Below are 18507 nucleotides of genomic sequence, written 5' to 3'. Positions count from 1 at the left end.
TTTGCTGCAGGAGAAAGCTTCTCTGATGATGGCTGAATAAAGCACAGGTCTGTGAATATTAGCAGAATATCATTAGGAGTCGTTTTATTATTACTTTTATTTTAGACCAGTAGTATTTGGTTTTACCCTAGGTTTCTAGGCTATCTAGTCTCTGGACCATGGTTACCCAAACAGACATTACTTGGTTACTCACACAAGCTTTATGCCTCCATTTCCCTGGTGTATTTTGTTGGCAACACAGATTGTATATCAAAGGTTTTGTGGCTGGGTTGGTGTTTGTGTCTCTATTTCGGTAGCCTACAGAGTATTTTCCTGTACCAAAAATAGTAGATGTAGGAGTGAAGGCTCTATGTAGGAACCAGTCACCCTCTCCATAGCCAATGAGTTGTGTAGATGCTGTCTTCAGCAACTGGGCCTTGCTGTTCATTTGCAGAGAGCAACCAATTGTCTTGGGTACAGCCTGGGTTGTTTGGAGATTCCCGTGGGACCCCTTTGGCCAACAACTCAATTGGATGTACTTGTACTGGAAGCTTCATTTGGTGACAAGAGATGGCCAGTTGGAGCTTTGTCTCCCTCTTTGTTAGGCGACTTCTTTAAGATTGCCTTCATATATTTTAGGAAGTTCCACCGCATTAGATTGCCCCTCATTTCTGGCTGTCTTGCCTAGTACTTCCTCCCTCAACACCATCTCCCTTCCAAGTTACATCTTCACCCCTGACTTTTGTTACTTATAATCCAAGGCTGTAGCACAGAAGGGAGATCTATGACAAGAATTGAAAGATGAAAAAGTCAAGAGCCACAGGAGGAATATCCTTCTTGATAAAGCTGCATCCATTTCCTCTGGACTATTCCTGCTCTCTGGCGTGGTACATTTCAATGGTGGGGCTTTGGAGTGATGATAAAGTTACCAGGATGGAGCCCTCTTGAATGAGATTTCACCTCATCTGACCTGTATGGAGAGGAGGCACTGCTTACGAAGCAGGAAGTGAGCCCTCATCAGACACCACGTCTGCTGGCAACCAAATTTTGAACTCCTACCTTCAGAATTTGAGGAATAAGATTCTGTTGCTTATAAACCACTCAGCCAATAGTATTTTGCTGTAGCAGCCCAAACATATTAGACACTCCAACAGCAGGAGACCTTTCCTCCTTCCAAGGTGGAGTCAGTGATGACTAGAGTGTCGTTTTTGCCTTGGGCCCTTCCTGTCCAACCTCTCATGCTCTTGTTGATGACACCCATGTGTATGGTCAACAAAGGGTCTTCAGGGACAGCAGCAACACTACAAAGTACTCTGGACATACAAAATCATCATCCACCATGGCCTGAAGAAAATGGGACAAATGGAGAAGAAACTTCAAACCTTCTCCCTGGACCTCACTGTGACAGCCGTTAAAAGCTGTGGCCTTCTTTAGGTTAAGCATATTGTTTCCCAAACAGTCTGTTTCTATTTACTTTTTAGGGTGTTAGGAAGGGGGAATCAGGGACACAGATTCTGTTACTGCACCCTACACCATAAGATGGACACTGCCATCTAACATACTGTTCAGTCTTGTTAATGATCAACCATGTCCCCCCAAACTATGGTTTTTGACTCCCATATAGTTGTCTTCTGGTATCCATTTGAGGAACATAGTGCTTGCCTGTCCACGACCACATTCTGTGAATGGTTTTACTTTTATATTACTGTTTTGAAACTACTACACCATTTCTCTTATTGGTGATTAGCATTCATTGAGTAGCTCTCACTGGTTAGGGAAAAGGGATTGGGAAACTGATGGATCACTTTAGGCCTCCCATCAATAGATATTATAAAAATGTGCCTGTTGTCTCACATTTTTGACAGGCGAATTTAAGCATTCTTATGTAATCTGAAAAACTATTTTAATATGGGAACATTTTTTCTGGTTTTGGTGAAATAATTAAATGCATTAGACATAGGCATGACCATCCTTGGGCAACAAGGCCTAGGCAGAGATAATGTCAGAAGAACTATTTCAAGCATCCTATCTGACTCACTGCTGGTGAGAGATTGGGCCTTACACCAAGAAAAATGAAGCCTAAGATTAAAAATTAAAAAGAAAGCAGTCCTTTCAAATTACTGGGCAAAGGCCCCAAACCAAGTTTCTCAGGTTTTAGATGACTTTAAAAGGAGCTTTTGTAGATGATACACTTTCCCTACCACAGTAGAAAACACCTTTGTGCTTGTAGTTAAAGTGGGTCCTGCTTTCAGTATGAATATGGATTTTTGCTTATATCTACTCATGGAGGACAAATACCTCACTATCCCCATCCCTGTGGGGAAAAAGCAGGAAGGAACTTAAATGCAAGGCCTTTCCTCCCATTTTCCATTCAGGCTCGTTGTACAGGAAATGAACAAATCGTGGTTCTCAAATATAACATTGTCCTTCTCTGTGCTGAAATGCCACAAAACCTTACAGGAATTCCGTGTATTTCATGAGTTGAGATTTTAAGGACAAATAGGAAACTTATATTTTCATTCTCTGAAGAATAAACAGTAAACCAATTTGTTCCCAGCTTTGCTCAAATCCATTCTTTCTCTATGACCCCAGCTATGCTCTGTGAACCTTATAAAATATTTTTATTGCCATATTCTTTTTGGAGAGGACCTTCGTGAAAATCTTTAAGGAAGGCTTCTACTCCCTATTCTCCAAATTAGGATTTCCCTTCTCGAGTTTCCATAATTTTCTATAATTGAAAGGCATAAAACAAGATTTGGTGGCACATACATGTAATGCCAGCAATTGCCACTGTACCCAGAAATGAAACTAAGGGAAGCAAATGTCTTCAGAACCAAAAAGACGTATTTGTACTTCAACTCTCTCTCTATCTCTATCTCTCTCTCACACACACACACAGAGACACACAGAGAGAGACACACACACACAGAGACAGAGTGCATGAAAATTCCAACCAATGCAAGAATTACTAACAGAACATATGACATTGTCCTATTGACTACAAAGAAGTTTTAAACAATAGAAATGAGAAAAAAGTATAGAAACTACCTTAATAAAAAAAAAAGGTGACCTAAAAGAGGGAACATGTTTAATGAGAGATTTTTAAAATTTAAATTAACATATGCTGCATTCTTACCAGTTTAATACAAATACTAAGCAATTCCAGCGTGACTTTTAAATAAAAATAAATGGTTCATTTAGGATAACCAGACAAGTAAATTTTGAGAAGAGACTGCATCAGTATAAGTTCTCCCTAGTATTAAGAAATATAAGAGCTGTGATAATTAAAGCACTATGTTGTCATGTGGTGAGTGGGGTGGATTATAGAACAGAGGGCATAGTTCATAAGTGAATCCCACTACACACAAACCTTTAGTAAGTGACAATGAGATATGAAAGCACTTTCAATAAATGGTACTGAGAAATTTTAACTGTTTAGGAAGAAGTACTTCACTTAATAATAAACTATATTCCAAGGAGAAAGTTAAACAGTAAAATTATGAAATTTTCAAAACAGAAAAGGCTATCAAACCTTAGAGAGTTTTTTAAGGTTACAAGTGTGCTGAACCAAAAGTAAGGTAACATTTGGCCAAATGAGCCCCAAACTTTATATATATATTTGCATATATGTATTGTGTGTGTGTGTGTATTTGTGATGTGGGGATTGAACCTACAGCTTTGCACATACTAGGCAAGGGCTGTTCTCACTGAGCTACATTTCTGGCTCAAGCCCTAAACCTTGATGTCCTAGCTTCTTTCTCCCAAAAAGCTCTTCCCTCCTTGTCTTAGTTAGGGTTTCTGTTGCTGTGATGAAACACCATGATCAAAAGCAAGTAGGGGAGGAAAGGGTTTATTTGTCTTCAATTTCCTGATCACTGTTCATCATCAAAGGAAGTCAGGGCAAGAATTCAAATATGGCAGGAATCTGGAGGCAGGAGCTGATGCAGAGGCCATGGAAGAGTGCCACTTGCTGGCCTGTTCTACATGGCTTGTTCAGCCTGTTGTAAAGCCCAGGACCATCAGCTGGATCTTATGGATGCATTTTCTCAGTTAAGAGTCTCTCTTTTCAGATAACTCTAATTTGTGTGTTGAGCTGACATAAGACCAGCCAGCACTCTCCTTGTCCTCAGGCCCTACATTCATTCCAGATGCAAGTATCATATAAAAAAGGGATAAATCAGGGCTGGAGAGATGGCTCAGTGGTTAAGAGCACTGGCTGCTCTTCCAGAGAACCTGCATTCACTTCCCAGCACCTACATGGAAGCTCACAACTGACTATAACTCCAGTTCCAGGGGACGACACTCACATAGTGACAGACAAACAAGCAAATACCAGTGGACAAAAATAAAAGTAAAGAAATTTGGGGGGAAAAGGGAGAAATCAGAGTGATGCAATTGAGTTCACAAGCATAAATGTAAAAACTACAGCATCATGGAGACAAAACAAAATTGGCACAGGGTTGCACCCATGTACATGCTGGCCTCTTATTGCTGTGATTATGGCTTCAGCTCCCTCAGGCTATTACATTCTAACAGTGTTTTCCACTGTTAGAGGGTTGAGGGTTGGGGTGAGAGTTGGGGCTCCTGGTGACAGGAGATTGAAAGAGCTCGCTAGCCCTTTATTTAAGCCGTGTATTCATTAGAAGCATGGTGGGAAGTAGAGTCAGAGGAGCATTATGATGTAGGGGAGGCTTTGTGATGTCTATGATATCACAATGTTCCTCCCTAGGTAGGGGTTTCTGGCTGTTTAGGAGGCCTGGGGTAGTGAGGGTATAAGGAATGAGAAAGATGGGAAATGAGTAAGAGACTGAAACACTTCCCTCTCCTTCTACAAAAGTCCTATCCCCAAACTGTGTTAAAATGCCTAACATGCCAAGAGGTAGGAACCCTACCTTCCCATTTGGAACATGATTTCCCTGTACATAAAATCTGTTGTGTAGAACTGTCTTGCAAATAATTGAAAATAGGAACTGGAGAGATGGCTCAGCAGTAAAGAACACTTGTTGCTCTTCCAGGACCACAGCTGAATTCCCAGAACTCAAATGGTGGTCGACAACCATCTGAAACTCAAGTTCCCGGAGACCCAGTGCCCTCTCCAGGCCTCTGAGGGCACAAGGTAGTGTACAGATGGAAGCGAAACACCCATGCTCATAAAGGAAAAATAAATCTTAAAAATAGAATTAAAAATGCATGTGCCTAAGTTGCTGAAAGAGATAAATGAAAACTATTCCATTAATAATGGACATGAAAATATGATGCAAAAAATTTAATCATGAAACCAAGAAGTCTTAGCCTTTGAAGATGATAGTTTTGTAGGTCAGTTGTATGTGGTTTAAATGTACTTAACACCACTGACCTGTACTCTTAAGAATGGTTAAGAATCAGAAAGACAGATATACTATGTACTCACTCATAAGTGGATAGCAAACATAAAGCAAAAGATACCTAGCCTATAATCCACAATCCCAGAGAAGCTAGAATCCTCTTCCAGAAACAGATGGAAGCAGATGCAGAAATCCACAACTAACCAATGGGCCAAGCTCCTGGAGTACAATCAAAGTGAGGGAGGAGCGATAATATGAACAAAGAAGTCAGGACCATGATGGGGAAACCCACAGAAACAGCTGACCTGAGCTAGTGAGAGATCACTGACTCAGGTCTGACAAATGGGGAACCTGCATAAGATCCAACCAGACTCCCTTAATATAGGTGACAATGGTGCAGCTGGGACAATATATGAGCCACTGGCAGTGGGTCTAAGACCTAACTCTAATGCACACACTGACTTAGTGGAGCCCATTCTATGTGGAGAGATACCTTGTTCAGCCTAGACACAGGGGTGTGAGGGTGGAGAAGTGCCTTGGTCCTATCTCAACTAGATGATGGGACAGACCTAGTAGACTCCCTATGGACGGCCTTACCCTCTCTGTGGAGCAGATGGGAGGAGGGGGGAGTGCAGGGAGCGGGAGGAGAGGAAGGAGGAGGAACTGGGATTGGAATGTAAAATATAAATTAATAAAAAAGAATGGTTAAGATAATAAGTCTTATCTTATTTCTATTTTTTTCTCTCCTACAACAACTTAAGTGATTCTCCCTCGGAGACTGTGAATTCATTTCTCTGTAGGAGCAGACAGAGGGGAAGGAAGGCAGTGTTCATTTCCTAAAGCTTCACTGCCTTGAGAGACTCAATGGGAAGGAAACCACATATATTTATGGGGAGAAAGCTTGGGAGAAAGGGTGTCTAGAGATGTATGAGATATAAAGCAAGCCCAGAAATAGAAGAAATGCACCGTAGCAGTTAATGATAGACAAGTTAGAGTGCGAAGCACAGAGCTTAGATAACAAGGATGGTCCCTGATAATCAAGAGGGAAACCATTCTTATAAATTTCTATGTAATTATCAACAGTGTCCTTAAATATATAAGGTTTCTATTGCTGTGTTGAAACACCATGACAAAAACAAAACAAAACAAAACAAAAACAAACAACAACAACAACAACAAAAAAAAAAAACAAGTTGTGGAGGGAAGGGTTTATTTGGCTTACACTTCCATATCATTGTTCCCGCCTTTCAACTATCTCTAGTTAGTGTCAAGTTGACAAAAAAAATATCCAGCACACAGGGAAGCACATTTTTTAATAGAGCCACACACAGGTACACCACGGTGGATCCTGACATCTGTATCATACAAAACCACACAGCTACACCACGGTGGATCCTGACATCTGTATCATACAAAACCACACAGCTACACCACGGTGGATCCTGACATCTGTGTCATACAAAGCCACACAGCTACACCACGGTGGATTCTGACAGCTGGCTCTTTAGACACTTCTCTTGAGCAGTTTGAGCACCCTTATAGCATAGTGGCCTCAGGGAGGCTGGACTTACATTGTGACTCAGGGCTTCAAGAGTGACAGGAAGGAAACTCTTACACTCGGGCACAGTCACTGTCGTTTCATATGTATTCTGTTGAGCAGCCTGCCCAGATTAAAGGCAGTGACATAGCCTCTGCCTGTCACTGGGTAGAGTGGCATGAAACAATAAGTCAGTTTTCCTCTGCAGAAGCTCACAAGACCAAATGGAGAATCTACAGGACCCCAGAGGACAGGCTGCTACCAGCATTTTGTATGTGATTGTGCTCCAGTTTCATTTCCATGGCTGGGTGACTATATCGGTCCCACTTAGGATATCAAGGCATTCATTCTCACCAAAGAGTGGATGGACGTCAGGGGATTAACACACCACACCACACACACACACACACACACACACACACACACACACACACACACACACACACACACACGGGATACAAATTCAAAAAAGTAACCATACATACACACTCTTCACAAAGAACAGGTGTTCTCCAGGCCACTCCTTCGATTCCAATAAGAAGTATTTCCTGTGGTAGTGCTTGGCAGGCCTAGGCTAGGGTCAGAGCTGCCCTCTCCTGCCCTCTCCCACCCCAGCGCTCACGTTCTAGTCAGGAAAGAGGAAATAGCAGTCATGGCAGAGGGGAAAGGGCAAGTGCCGTGAGGGGAACAAATGAAGTGCTCTGGAAACCCCGGGGCCAGGGATTGCTTCCAGCTCCTCACACCTCTTTCACGATCTAGTGCTGATGTTACCGGGGAAGGGCAGCAAAGCTGTCTGGACAGTTCTCCTGTTCCGTCCCTCCATATGTGGTCTTCGCTAGGACAGGCCCAGATAACTCAGAAGGCAAAAGACAGAAGCTGCTACCCATAGACTTCCTCACACCTACCCCAAAGAAGAGAATGCCAATCAAATGCTACCTGAAGGTAACACTGTAACAGTGTAGTTCACTACCTCACCAAGATTACATGCATTAAATGAAGTAGGAAATTAAAGATGATAAAGGTCGATTTTCCCTAGTGCCATCTTTTATTTACCTTTTTACCCGACTCCTGCTTCCAATTACTGACATTTTATTTGGATGTGTTCTTTCCCTTTGGCTACATAGAAATGTCAAATAAAGGCAACTGAGAAACAGCAAAGCTCTCCTCCGGTGTGGGCATCATTACATCACAATATTAGAGGTACTGTGAACACCATTACACACCTCAGGTGCAGACCATCGCTGCATTAGTCTCCTTATCCTGTGCCCACCATCAGAATGTTGCCTTTTGTATTGCCTTCCAGGCCTTTCTGGAAAAAAAAAAAAGTCATGTTTCCCTTTTTTTGTTTCTTATTTTTAAATGACAGATGGCTAGGAAATATCTTCTTCACTCTTGTAATTATTTCCCCCAGTTTTTCTCCATCAAATAGCAATTACTCTCAGCCATCGTCTTCCTAGGTAGTTATTTTCTAGCTCCTGAGGAGAGTAATCACAGTGAATGCATTCATCCTATGGGCGTTGTGGCTTTTCACAAACTTCCACTGAATTTAATTTATACCCCAGTAACTAACATCGACACTTTAAGCATACTACATCAGTCATTTTTTTTTTAAAGGAGGCACGTTTTCTGATGAAGTAGTCATCTGTTTCATGAAAAATAGTTTCCCTAAACTCTCTCCCAAAGTATACATTCAAAAAGAAATTAGAAATGTCACTACCACACTGCAGACATTTTCCAAGGGAGAGGTGGAGTGTGGGGTTATATTAGGCTTAGGTTACTGAACATTTTTTTTGCCACAATAAGCAACTTACAAAACAGGCAAATTATGTAGAGAAGTAAAATTCTTTCTGAAGTTATTTCTGAATGCTAGCAATATTGAAAACAAGTTAATTTACATTACACTAAAAATCTCTTAAAGTAGATTTAATAATTATGTAAATTAACTCCTGGCAAAGTGTCAGAGAGAAGAAATTACCAAGTCCACAGAGGCATTATCGCTTGTTAAAACTTGGAAGTGGTAAATGAATGTCAAAGGACAAAAATCCAGAGATTTGGGCATTTGCAAATTTGTAATATTAAATGTGCAGCAACCTTATTAGGCTAGAGATCATCCATGATGGTGTTTGCTGTCACAGATAATCGAAAGCCAGTGCAAGAACGCCAGTTTGTTGAGTCAAGCTTTGAGGTATGCTGAGATCAGGGTATGCCTAGAGCCTGTCACTAGAATCTCACCAGGCTGAATCTAGGCCACTTGTGTTGGAATGAGAAAATGTCTCACACTAAGTCATTTATAAGGGGGGAGGGGGAGCTTATCTCTCTGGCTGATGAAACGGCTCAGCAGTTAGGAGCACTGGCTGCTGTTCAGGAAGGCTAGGGTTCAAGTCCCAGCATCCACAGGACAACTTACAACCTTCTGCAACTCCAATTCCAGAGCACCCAGGGCCCTCTTCTGGCTTATGTAGGCACTGAACTCATGTGGTACCTGTACAGACATATAGGAAAAATGCCCAAACACATAAAACAGTATGATAATTTAAAAAAATGTTTTTCTGGAAGCTCTCAAGTTCAAGATCAGGGCACAGGCCTTGGATGGCTGGTTTCCAGGACAGAGTCACAAATGGCACCTCATCTGAAGATGAACACTGTGTCCATACCTGGCAGAGAGTGGAAGGGTGAAAACAAGAACCTGGTCAAGTCTTTACTAACGGAATCTAACTTCACCAGGGCTCCATCCTCATGGTCTCATTACCTCTGAGTGCTGTTATTTGGCGGCTATGTTTCAAATCGTGAATTTGGGAGGAGACACAAACATGCAGACAATAGCAGGCCCCTCCCCTCCCCTCCTCAGCACTTGAACTTCTAGCTCTTTCCCACTTCCTGTGATTCACCTACAGAAGTTAAATGTGAATGCAATTGGATGAAGGAAAGCATTTGTTGCCACTGGGCATTGAGGTTTCTCGAACATGGATATCCAAAATGCACTTCTGGAGAACAATAATGTCGCTGGCAGCTGCTATAGAAGGAGGATGAAGGTAAATACAAAGTTCATGAGTCCCTGGAAAGAATCAAAACCAGGACATACCCCCCCCCCCATGGTTCTCAACATGTGGCGGGGCATGACCCCTTTGGGGGCTCTAATGACCCTTTCACAGGGGTCGCATGTCAGATATCCTACATAATAGATATTTACATTATGAGGCATAACTTAACAAAATTACATTTATGAAGTAGCAACAAAAATACTTTTATGGTTGGGGGTGGTTACCACAACACGAGGAACTGTATGTATTAAAGGGTCGCAGCATTAGGAAGGTTGAGAACCACCATTAGGGTCTAATTGGTTTAAGGGAAATGCAATCTTGAATATAAGATTGTGGTATTCAAGGAAATCAATGCTACTGTTAAGAAAAGGAAAAGGAAATGCTGGAAGAAAGAAAATAGACAAGGAGAAGCAGAGGGCCCTTCTCAGAGTCACGAAGAGCAATGATTGTAAACCCGTTAATATGAATTCGGACACTGAGCCCTTTGTCTCCAACTGTCTCTAGTGCAAGGTCAGTAATAGCCAAGCTGGACAATGCTCAGATCCCTGCCCCACCCGAGCCAGGCAGTGTCCATGATTATACACCTCAGAGGTAATGATAGTGGTTCCCAGCCACTCCCACATTCCCCGCTGTCACACGTCCGTCCTGATTTTCTCTGAGCCTGTCCCACCCTCACCAGCCCTCTTCTGGACTATCCCAGATCTCCTAGCTGGTCTTCAGCTCTCCACTGCTGTGTGAAGCATTGCCTGCAGAGGTGCTATTTAACATGCCAGTCTATGCATGCCCCAGGAAGCTCTGAAGGAATGGTCATAGCCTTCATGAAATACCCACTCATAAGCCTGTTTCTACACTCTCATGCTCTGGCCTCAAGCCTCATTCCCCTCTTCTGTTTCACAAAGTCATGCTACGCACAGCTCCATGGGCAGTGCCCAGTGGGCTGTTCTCCCTGCCACACGTGTAGAGGCAGGACAAAACCTGTTTCAGTCAGAAAGACAGACTGCCTGGAGGGATTTGCCTCTAGAAAGCCATCTCTTGCCATGTTCTTACCCCCGCACATATTTGGACTCCCCTCCTCTGCACCCAGACCCTCAGCTGGCCTCTAAACTCCCTGAAGTCAGACCCAATCGAATTAATTTTCAGGTTAGTATGGGGATTGCCAGGGTTAATATTTTTTTTAAGGGAACAGTGTGTGGTGATCATGCCTGGAATTCCAAGGGCTAGAGAGGCTGAGGCAGGAGGATTATCCATGAGTTGAAGGCCAGACTAAGCCATATAATGAGTTCTAGGCCAGTCTGGGCTACAGGGTCTCAAACAACAACAACAACAAACCCAAACCCAACAACAAATAATAACAACAACAAGACAAAAAACAAACCTAAAGGCAACAAAGGCATCAAAAGTTCTGAAGGAAGTAAGAAAGGTTGGAGGGTGAAGGTCAAATGGGAACTGTGGAAGGCAGGACTAGGAGCCTCTTCTCTGGGCCCAGCCAGCTGCCTCAGAGCCTCATCGAAAGCCCTGTCTCTCCCTCCATAGTTCAATATCCCTCCTCTACATCAACCGAGGGCCCACAGTGGACCTGAGACTCAAGGACTACGCACTGATGGCCCAGCGCAGTCTGGCAGCTGTGAATCAAGCCTTGGGTTATTGTGGAGAAAGCTGCCACTGATGAGGTACAAAAGCCTCCCAGTGTGCTGGCTCGCCAGCCTCTACACTCAGCATTCCTTTCCAGTGTCTTCACTACCAGGGTGCTCTGATGATTATGCCATGACACCCCGAGGTTGGAGCCTTTGCGGGTTTCCAATAGATGTGGTCTGCTGCTAAAATAATTACAGTCACATTTCTCTTAATGATGGGGATCTGCTCTAAGAAATGCATCCTCAGGCAGTTTTGTGGAAGAACATCACAGAGTATTCCTACAGGCCTGGACAGCAAGGGTTAGTCACTCAGATGGCCAGCAGACACTGGGTGCATGATGATGCTGTTGGTTAGCACATGGCAGATTGCCTGTTAACCAACTAAACTCTTGTTTTTAGTCTACAGGTAATATACACTAGGAACAGTAAACAGTCTAGTAAATAGATCAGTAATATAGCCATCCACTATCAAGCATTTTGTACTCTAACTAATGGGATGTTGGTCAAGGATGGCATCATAGACTTGTGGAAACATGTATGCCTTAAATGTCAGTGGTGATAGGAATTTTTCAGTTCCATTATAATCTCACAAGGTCACCCTCATTTATGACATCTATCACTGAAACATTATTATTATACCATACATAATCATATTTGTCAGCCCTTGGCTGGGCAGTTCGTTGATCTCAAGGCTTTTAGAGCTGGAAGACGTCTTGGCATCTGTGTGGTCTAATCCCCTCATTTTATAGCTCAGGAAGCTGACAGCTTGACAGGCACTGTAAGTAGAACAATGAGCAGAATAGAATACAATGCTTGGTAGAGAAAATTTCTTTTCTCTGACTTTTAACAGTCTGTTTCTTCCTTCTGCATATAAGAGTAACACAAGCTCAGTGCTGACAAAAATTAAAAGCTAAATCAAACCAGAACTGAAAACAACACCCATGGCTGAGGAAGATGGCTCTGTGGACAAGAGCACTTACTGTACAAACATGAGTACCTGTGTTAGAATCTCCAACACTCATGTAAAGTGGCTAGATCCAGCCACACGGTCACACCAGGCCACACACATGTATCCCAGTGCTATGGGGACCTAAGACAGGAGAACTTCTGGGGCTTGACATTTGCCAGCCTAGCTCCAGGTTCAGTGAGAGACTTTGCCTCATAGGAACAGGGTAGGGGGCGTCAGAGCAGGGCATCTGATGTCCTCCTCTGACCTCTGAATGTGTATATACAGGTGTGCACACCTGAATGTTGTTTTATCTTAGGTACAGAGGCTGTACTAATCTTCTGCCATTTCAGCCAGCAATTGAAACTCAACAGTCACTGGCTTGCTTCTCTAGAAGTGGCTCGGCTGCTCAGGCTCCTGAAGGCATTGGTTCTGCCACTGCCACTAAACATAGCTCTAACTAAATCTCTATCATTCTATTTATAAATAAAACTCAAACCCAAAGGCTGTGGTGAAAACCTGCTAGCTCAGAGAGGTTGAGTAGCTCCTAGCCAACCTTCTGTCCTTACTGGCATCTCCCAAACAGCCTATCCTTCTGCTCCACCAAAACAGAAAAAGCCTCTCCACTCAAAACCCCTCCCTACTACTTCCAGTGTATCTCTTTATCTCCTCCAGATGCCTTCTGATGCCTGGTTAATTTTATTTAATTAATGAAAATGCAATCTCAGGGTTCCCAATGTGATTGAATGTTCCCCAACATCCAGACACAAAAACATGCACATAAACTACACAAAACATACACAACACAACATAAATAAAAAAAACTAATCCATATTTTATAATTCATTAGTGCTGTCACGTTGAGCTATAGTTTGAGACAGTTCACTTGTGCTTTATTTTAGGCTCTAGCAAATAGATTATTTGCTTGGCGAATGTATACTATATGTTGTACACATAAATAAATGGCATTATGTCTTTACAAAAATGTATTTTATTTTATTAAAACTCTGTAGTGGCCGAATTTTGTGGGGCTTCAGTCAGATCCAGTCAAGTTGTCTGGTTCATACCTGAGAAGGGGGAGTGTGGACTGAGAAACGGCAGGTAAGGTACTAAGAAAAAGATAGAGGCACAGAATAGACTTGGGAGGACATTCCAACTTGGATGCCCCAAGTTTATTCTTCAACATTCTTACATACTTCAACCAAAAAGGAAAATAGCAAAAGACTTTTTTTTTTTTTTTATCATGATACAAGGAAGAAACAGACTTTCTTCCTTAATTCTCCAAACATTTAGTAACCACACCTTAGCCTAAATCTCTAGTTATCTGGCCTTGAGGGTTAAGTGTAACCACACCTTAGCCCAAGCCTCTTGTTATTTAGATAAGACCACTCCTAAGACCAGACATCTACAGTAGCCATGCCTTAGACCTTTAGGTCTTATGACTTTAACTTTGGAAGAATAAGGATATTTTTTACCGTAAGTTAAGATGAATCAAAGCCATTTTTATGGACCCTGACAAAACTCTACATATTTTCTTTCATGAGGGAGGTGGTTTTATCATAACCAGTGAGCACTACTTTCTCAGTAGGAAAAGGAAACATTAAAAATACAATTCCAGGGACTAGAGAGTTGGCTCCATAAGTAAAATTTATGTTGCACAAGTGTGAGAACCTGGATCCCCAGCACTGGGCATGGTGGCACGTGTCTGTAACTCCAGCATTGGAAGGTGAGTGTGGTAGTATGAATGTATATGGCCTCCATAATATCATAGGGAGTGGCACTATTAGGAGGTATGGCTTTGTTGGAGCAGGTATGGCCTTGTTGGAGGAAGTATGTCACTGTGGGGGCGGGCTTTGAGGTCTCCTATGCTTAAGCTACACCCAGTGACACAGTTCACTTCCTGTTGCCTGCTGATCAAGTACAGAACTCTGAGCTTCTTCTCCAGCACCATGTCTGCCTCCATGCTGCCATGTCCCACCATGATGATAATGGACTGGACACCTTAAACTGCAAGCCACCCCAATTAAATATTCTCTTTTATAAGAGTTGCCACGGTCATGGTGTCGCTTCATAGCAATAGAAACCCTAATGAAGACAAACAGTCCCATTCCTTTGTGATCAAGCAAACTTCTGAGCCTATGAGGACCATGCTCACTCAGACCCATAACAGCTCCCCAGTGCTGCCATTTGTATTGTTCTTGTTACTTAAAAATAGCAGTGGATTACAAATCTGGTGTGAATTGGGAAATCACACTAATGAAACGTCAGTGTTTGGAGTTTGCGGCCTGCAGTAGGTTTCTCTTCCCTAGTTAAGGATGGCATGGCTATTATGTGATGTCAGCATGAAAGGCTACCTCTGTTATCTCTAGATAATGGAGAGGTACCCATGTGAGAAGTGGAGCAGGAGTGGAGTGGAATTCTCTGGATTGTGTTTTCCAAACATCCAGATGCATGAGAACAAGTATAAAATTTTTGGAATCTGTTAAATATTATGCTGTCATCGGAAAACTGAAATTCCTTCGCATGAAATGTATTAGCCTGCCTGTGGCCATTACTTGTCAGCAATCAATGCCACCGTTGTTCTGAAGCCTTTGTGTTAAAATATGCATACAAATCACGATAATGGGAGAGTGGAAATCAAACTCCCCCCTGACATCCAAGGCCTTAGATAGCAGGTCACTCGGTAGTCTTTGAAGCTTGATCTCTCCCCTATGCGAGGCCTTGCTCCTGGGAAACTAGGTGTACAGCATTCATTCCTGCAGCCATGTGCTGTGTGCTCAGTGAGGCCATCTAGAATGTTTCACTTACTACACTGTCTGGAAGTTATGTCAATCATGGCTCATCTTAAGTATTACTTCCCCTATGACATCTCCCTCCCAGGAACTCTTCTTTGATGAATGTGTAGTCTGTACAACCTGTGCCCGGTTTGTAAAGAGCTTCAATCAGTGAGCTTACGTTGACACTTCATGATCATCCAAAAGCCACAGTTTACGTTAGAGTTTACTGTTAGTGCCGTACAGTGTGTGGATTAGGACAGATGTGTGATGACTTGTTTCCACAATAACAGCTCCTTTGAAAGTGTTTTCACTGTGTTGAAAATCTCTTGTGTTCCCTAGTCAGTCTATCCCACCTACCTACCCTTGGCAGCCATAGATCTTCCTGCTGTATTCATAGATTTCCCTTTTCTGGTATGCCAAGTAGTTGAAAATTATACAGCACATGTCCTTTTTAGATTGGCTACTCTCCCCCTGCCCCTGCCACTGTGTGTGTGTTTGTGCATGTGATACTCATGCATACATGTTTGTATGTCGATGTGTGAGTGTGAATACATGTGGAGGCTGAAGTTAGGTGTCTTCTTTTATCATGGCCCACCTTAGTTTGGGGTAGGGTTTCTCACCAAGACTCACCCAGTGAGCTGCATGTATCTTCTATTTCCACTTCCTCAGCACCACTGTGCCAGAAGTGCTTTTCACATTGATATTGGGATCTGAACTCAGATTCTCATGCTTGAGTACTGAACACTTTGCCAACTGAAATATCTCCTCAACTCTGTGAGATTGGCTTCTTGCTTTCAGTAATAATAAAAAGTTAGTGTTCCTTCATATATTTTCAAGGCATTTTTAAATTTTTTCTTTTGTTTATTTATTTAGGCTTTTTTGAGACAGGGTTTCTCTGTATAGCTTTGGAGGCTGTCCTGGAACTCACTCTGTAGACCAGACTGGCCTCGAACTCACAGCGATCCACCTGCCTCTGCCTCCCGAGTGCTGGGATTAAAGGTGTGCGCCACTGATGCCCTGCTTGGCATTTTTTATTTTAGTTCTGAATAATATTCCATTGTCTGGTTATAATACAGTTTGTTTATTAATTCATCCCCTGTAGATTCCAAGTTTTGGTGATCATGAGCAAAGCTGTGAATTTTGTGTAAACATTCATTTTTAGGTCTTTTGGAAAACTTTCTGGGCTCACAATCATGGGGTCGTGTGATGAGTATATATGGATTTTGATATGCCATCAAATTTTTCCCCAAAATGACTGTTGTGTCATTTTACATCCTCACCCAAAATGTTACTCTACTCCTCTGTTAGCATTTGTTTTTGTTAATGTTTAGAATTTCAGATACATTAGCAATGGTATCTTACTGTTGTTTTAATTTACATTTACTTAATGACTTACAATGTGGAAGAAACTTTAGATGGTTACATATTCTATTTGATGGGGCCCCTGTTAAGATCTTTGGTTTGTTGTCTTATTATTGATTTTCTGAGTCCTTTGTAATCTCCAGCACCCCCCTCCACCTTAGCAAAATTAAAGAGTTATTTGTATATTTTTCATGATAAGCACGATCATGTGTGGGTTGATGGAGCTGAGACTCAGCTCCAGCTCAGTGGTAGAGCATTTCTGAGCCCTGGGTTCAATCCCCAGCACTGCAGAAAAGGAGAACACTCTCTGCCAGTTTCTCCTCTTGTCATCTTCATTTAAATACTGCTAATTTTGATGAAGTCTAGCATGGCCATTGCTTTTTGTAGACTGGGCTTTTGTTGATGGTATAAACAGTTAGCACTGTGGTCAAAGTCACCTAGCTTTTCTTATCTTCCAGGAGACTTACAGTGTTGTGGTTTAAATTATGACATATGAACCATTTTGAGTGAATTTTTGTGGAAGGTATAAATAAGACCTGTGTCTAGGTATATTTTCCTTTTGGGGGTGGTATGAGGATTTTTTTTAACCTTTATCTTTTTTCCTTAGTCAAAATCATTTGAGGGCTGGGAAATGAAGCAGCCAGTGAAGTACTTGCCTTGTGGGCATGAAGACTGCTCATGATTCCCAGATCCTACATTATGCCAGGCCAAGCCTGGTGTCCCTGAGGCTTGCTGCCCAGACAGTATAATCTAATTGATAACCTTCAGGTCAGTGGGGACCCTGCCTCAAAGGAAGTGGGCAGTAGTCCTGGGGACAACACTGGACGTTGTCCTTAGCTTCCATATGTACGTGTACACATGCACGCACACACACACATGCCTGCAGACTCCTAAACAATCAGTTGACTTTCTTTTGTTGTTGTTTTTTAAGACAGCGTTTCTCTGCATAGCTCCAGCTTTCCTGGAACTAGCTCTTGTAGGCCAGGCTGGCTTCGTACTTATAGAGATCTGCCTGCCTTTGTCTCCCGAGTCAGGTGAAGTCTGTCCACTAGCATTTCTCCCTCAATGTTGTGTTATCATTTCAAGTTCTCTCTATTCATTACTCCTAGCATCAGTTTGTTATTCCACAAGTTAACTGTCTAGATTTTGATTGGGGTTGCGTTGAATCCAGAAATCAAGTTGTGAAGAAATGATACACTGACCCACAGACATGGAATACCTCTCCATTTATTTGATGTCTCTTTAAAATTTCAATTCTTAAAGGTAGCACATGACATTGCATTCTCTTGATAAAAGTTCTTTGACAGTGGAAGCTCCTCTTTAGACAATATGGATGTCAGAGACCCCCCCCCAGCTTGTTTTCGCACCTCTTCATTGGATATTCAATGTAGAGAAATCACTGTTTTCAGGGACCCTGGTGGCTGTGTGAGTTGTTGTTATCAGTAGAACATAACCGGAAGTAGCAAGTATCACTTCTGGGCTAGGTATTTGTGAGTAGCTATGTGTTCTCATGCCCTCCAGGACATAACTGGAAGTAACACGTAACACTTCTGGGGCTAGGGATTTGTGGGTGGCCATGTGTTCTCATGCCCTCTAGGACAGGAGCTCAAAATAGGAGTTTGGGCCTGTGAAGCAGTTTCACAGTTTCAGAAGTTTGCTCTGCTACTGAGAATTCCTGAGGATGCAGTAGTTGCTCCAGTGAAGTGAGTAAAATAAATGCCTGTTGGGTTAAACCACGGCAACCTAAAATTCTTTTTCTTACTGCACTATAGCCCTTTCCCTGACTAATACAACCTGGCATTCTTTCAGTGTTCAGGTCATTTCACATAACGGGAGATCGAGAGGCTTATATTAAACTCAACTAGATATTCGATGACAAATACAAGTACTTTTTTTTAACGGATGGA

Source organism: Phodopus roborovskii, unplaced genomic scaffold (genome assembly GCF_943737965.1).
Source record: "Phodopus roborovskii unplaced genomic scaffold, PHOROB, whole genome shotgun sequence".
In the NCBI taxonomy this organism is placed as follows: Eukaryota; Metazoa; Chordata; class Mammalia; order Rodentia; family Cricetidae; genus Phodopus; species Phodopus roborovskii.
Note: the sequence above shows the minus strand (reverse complement) of the source record.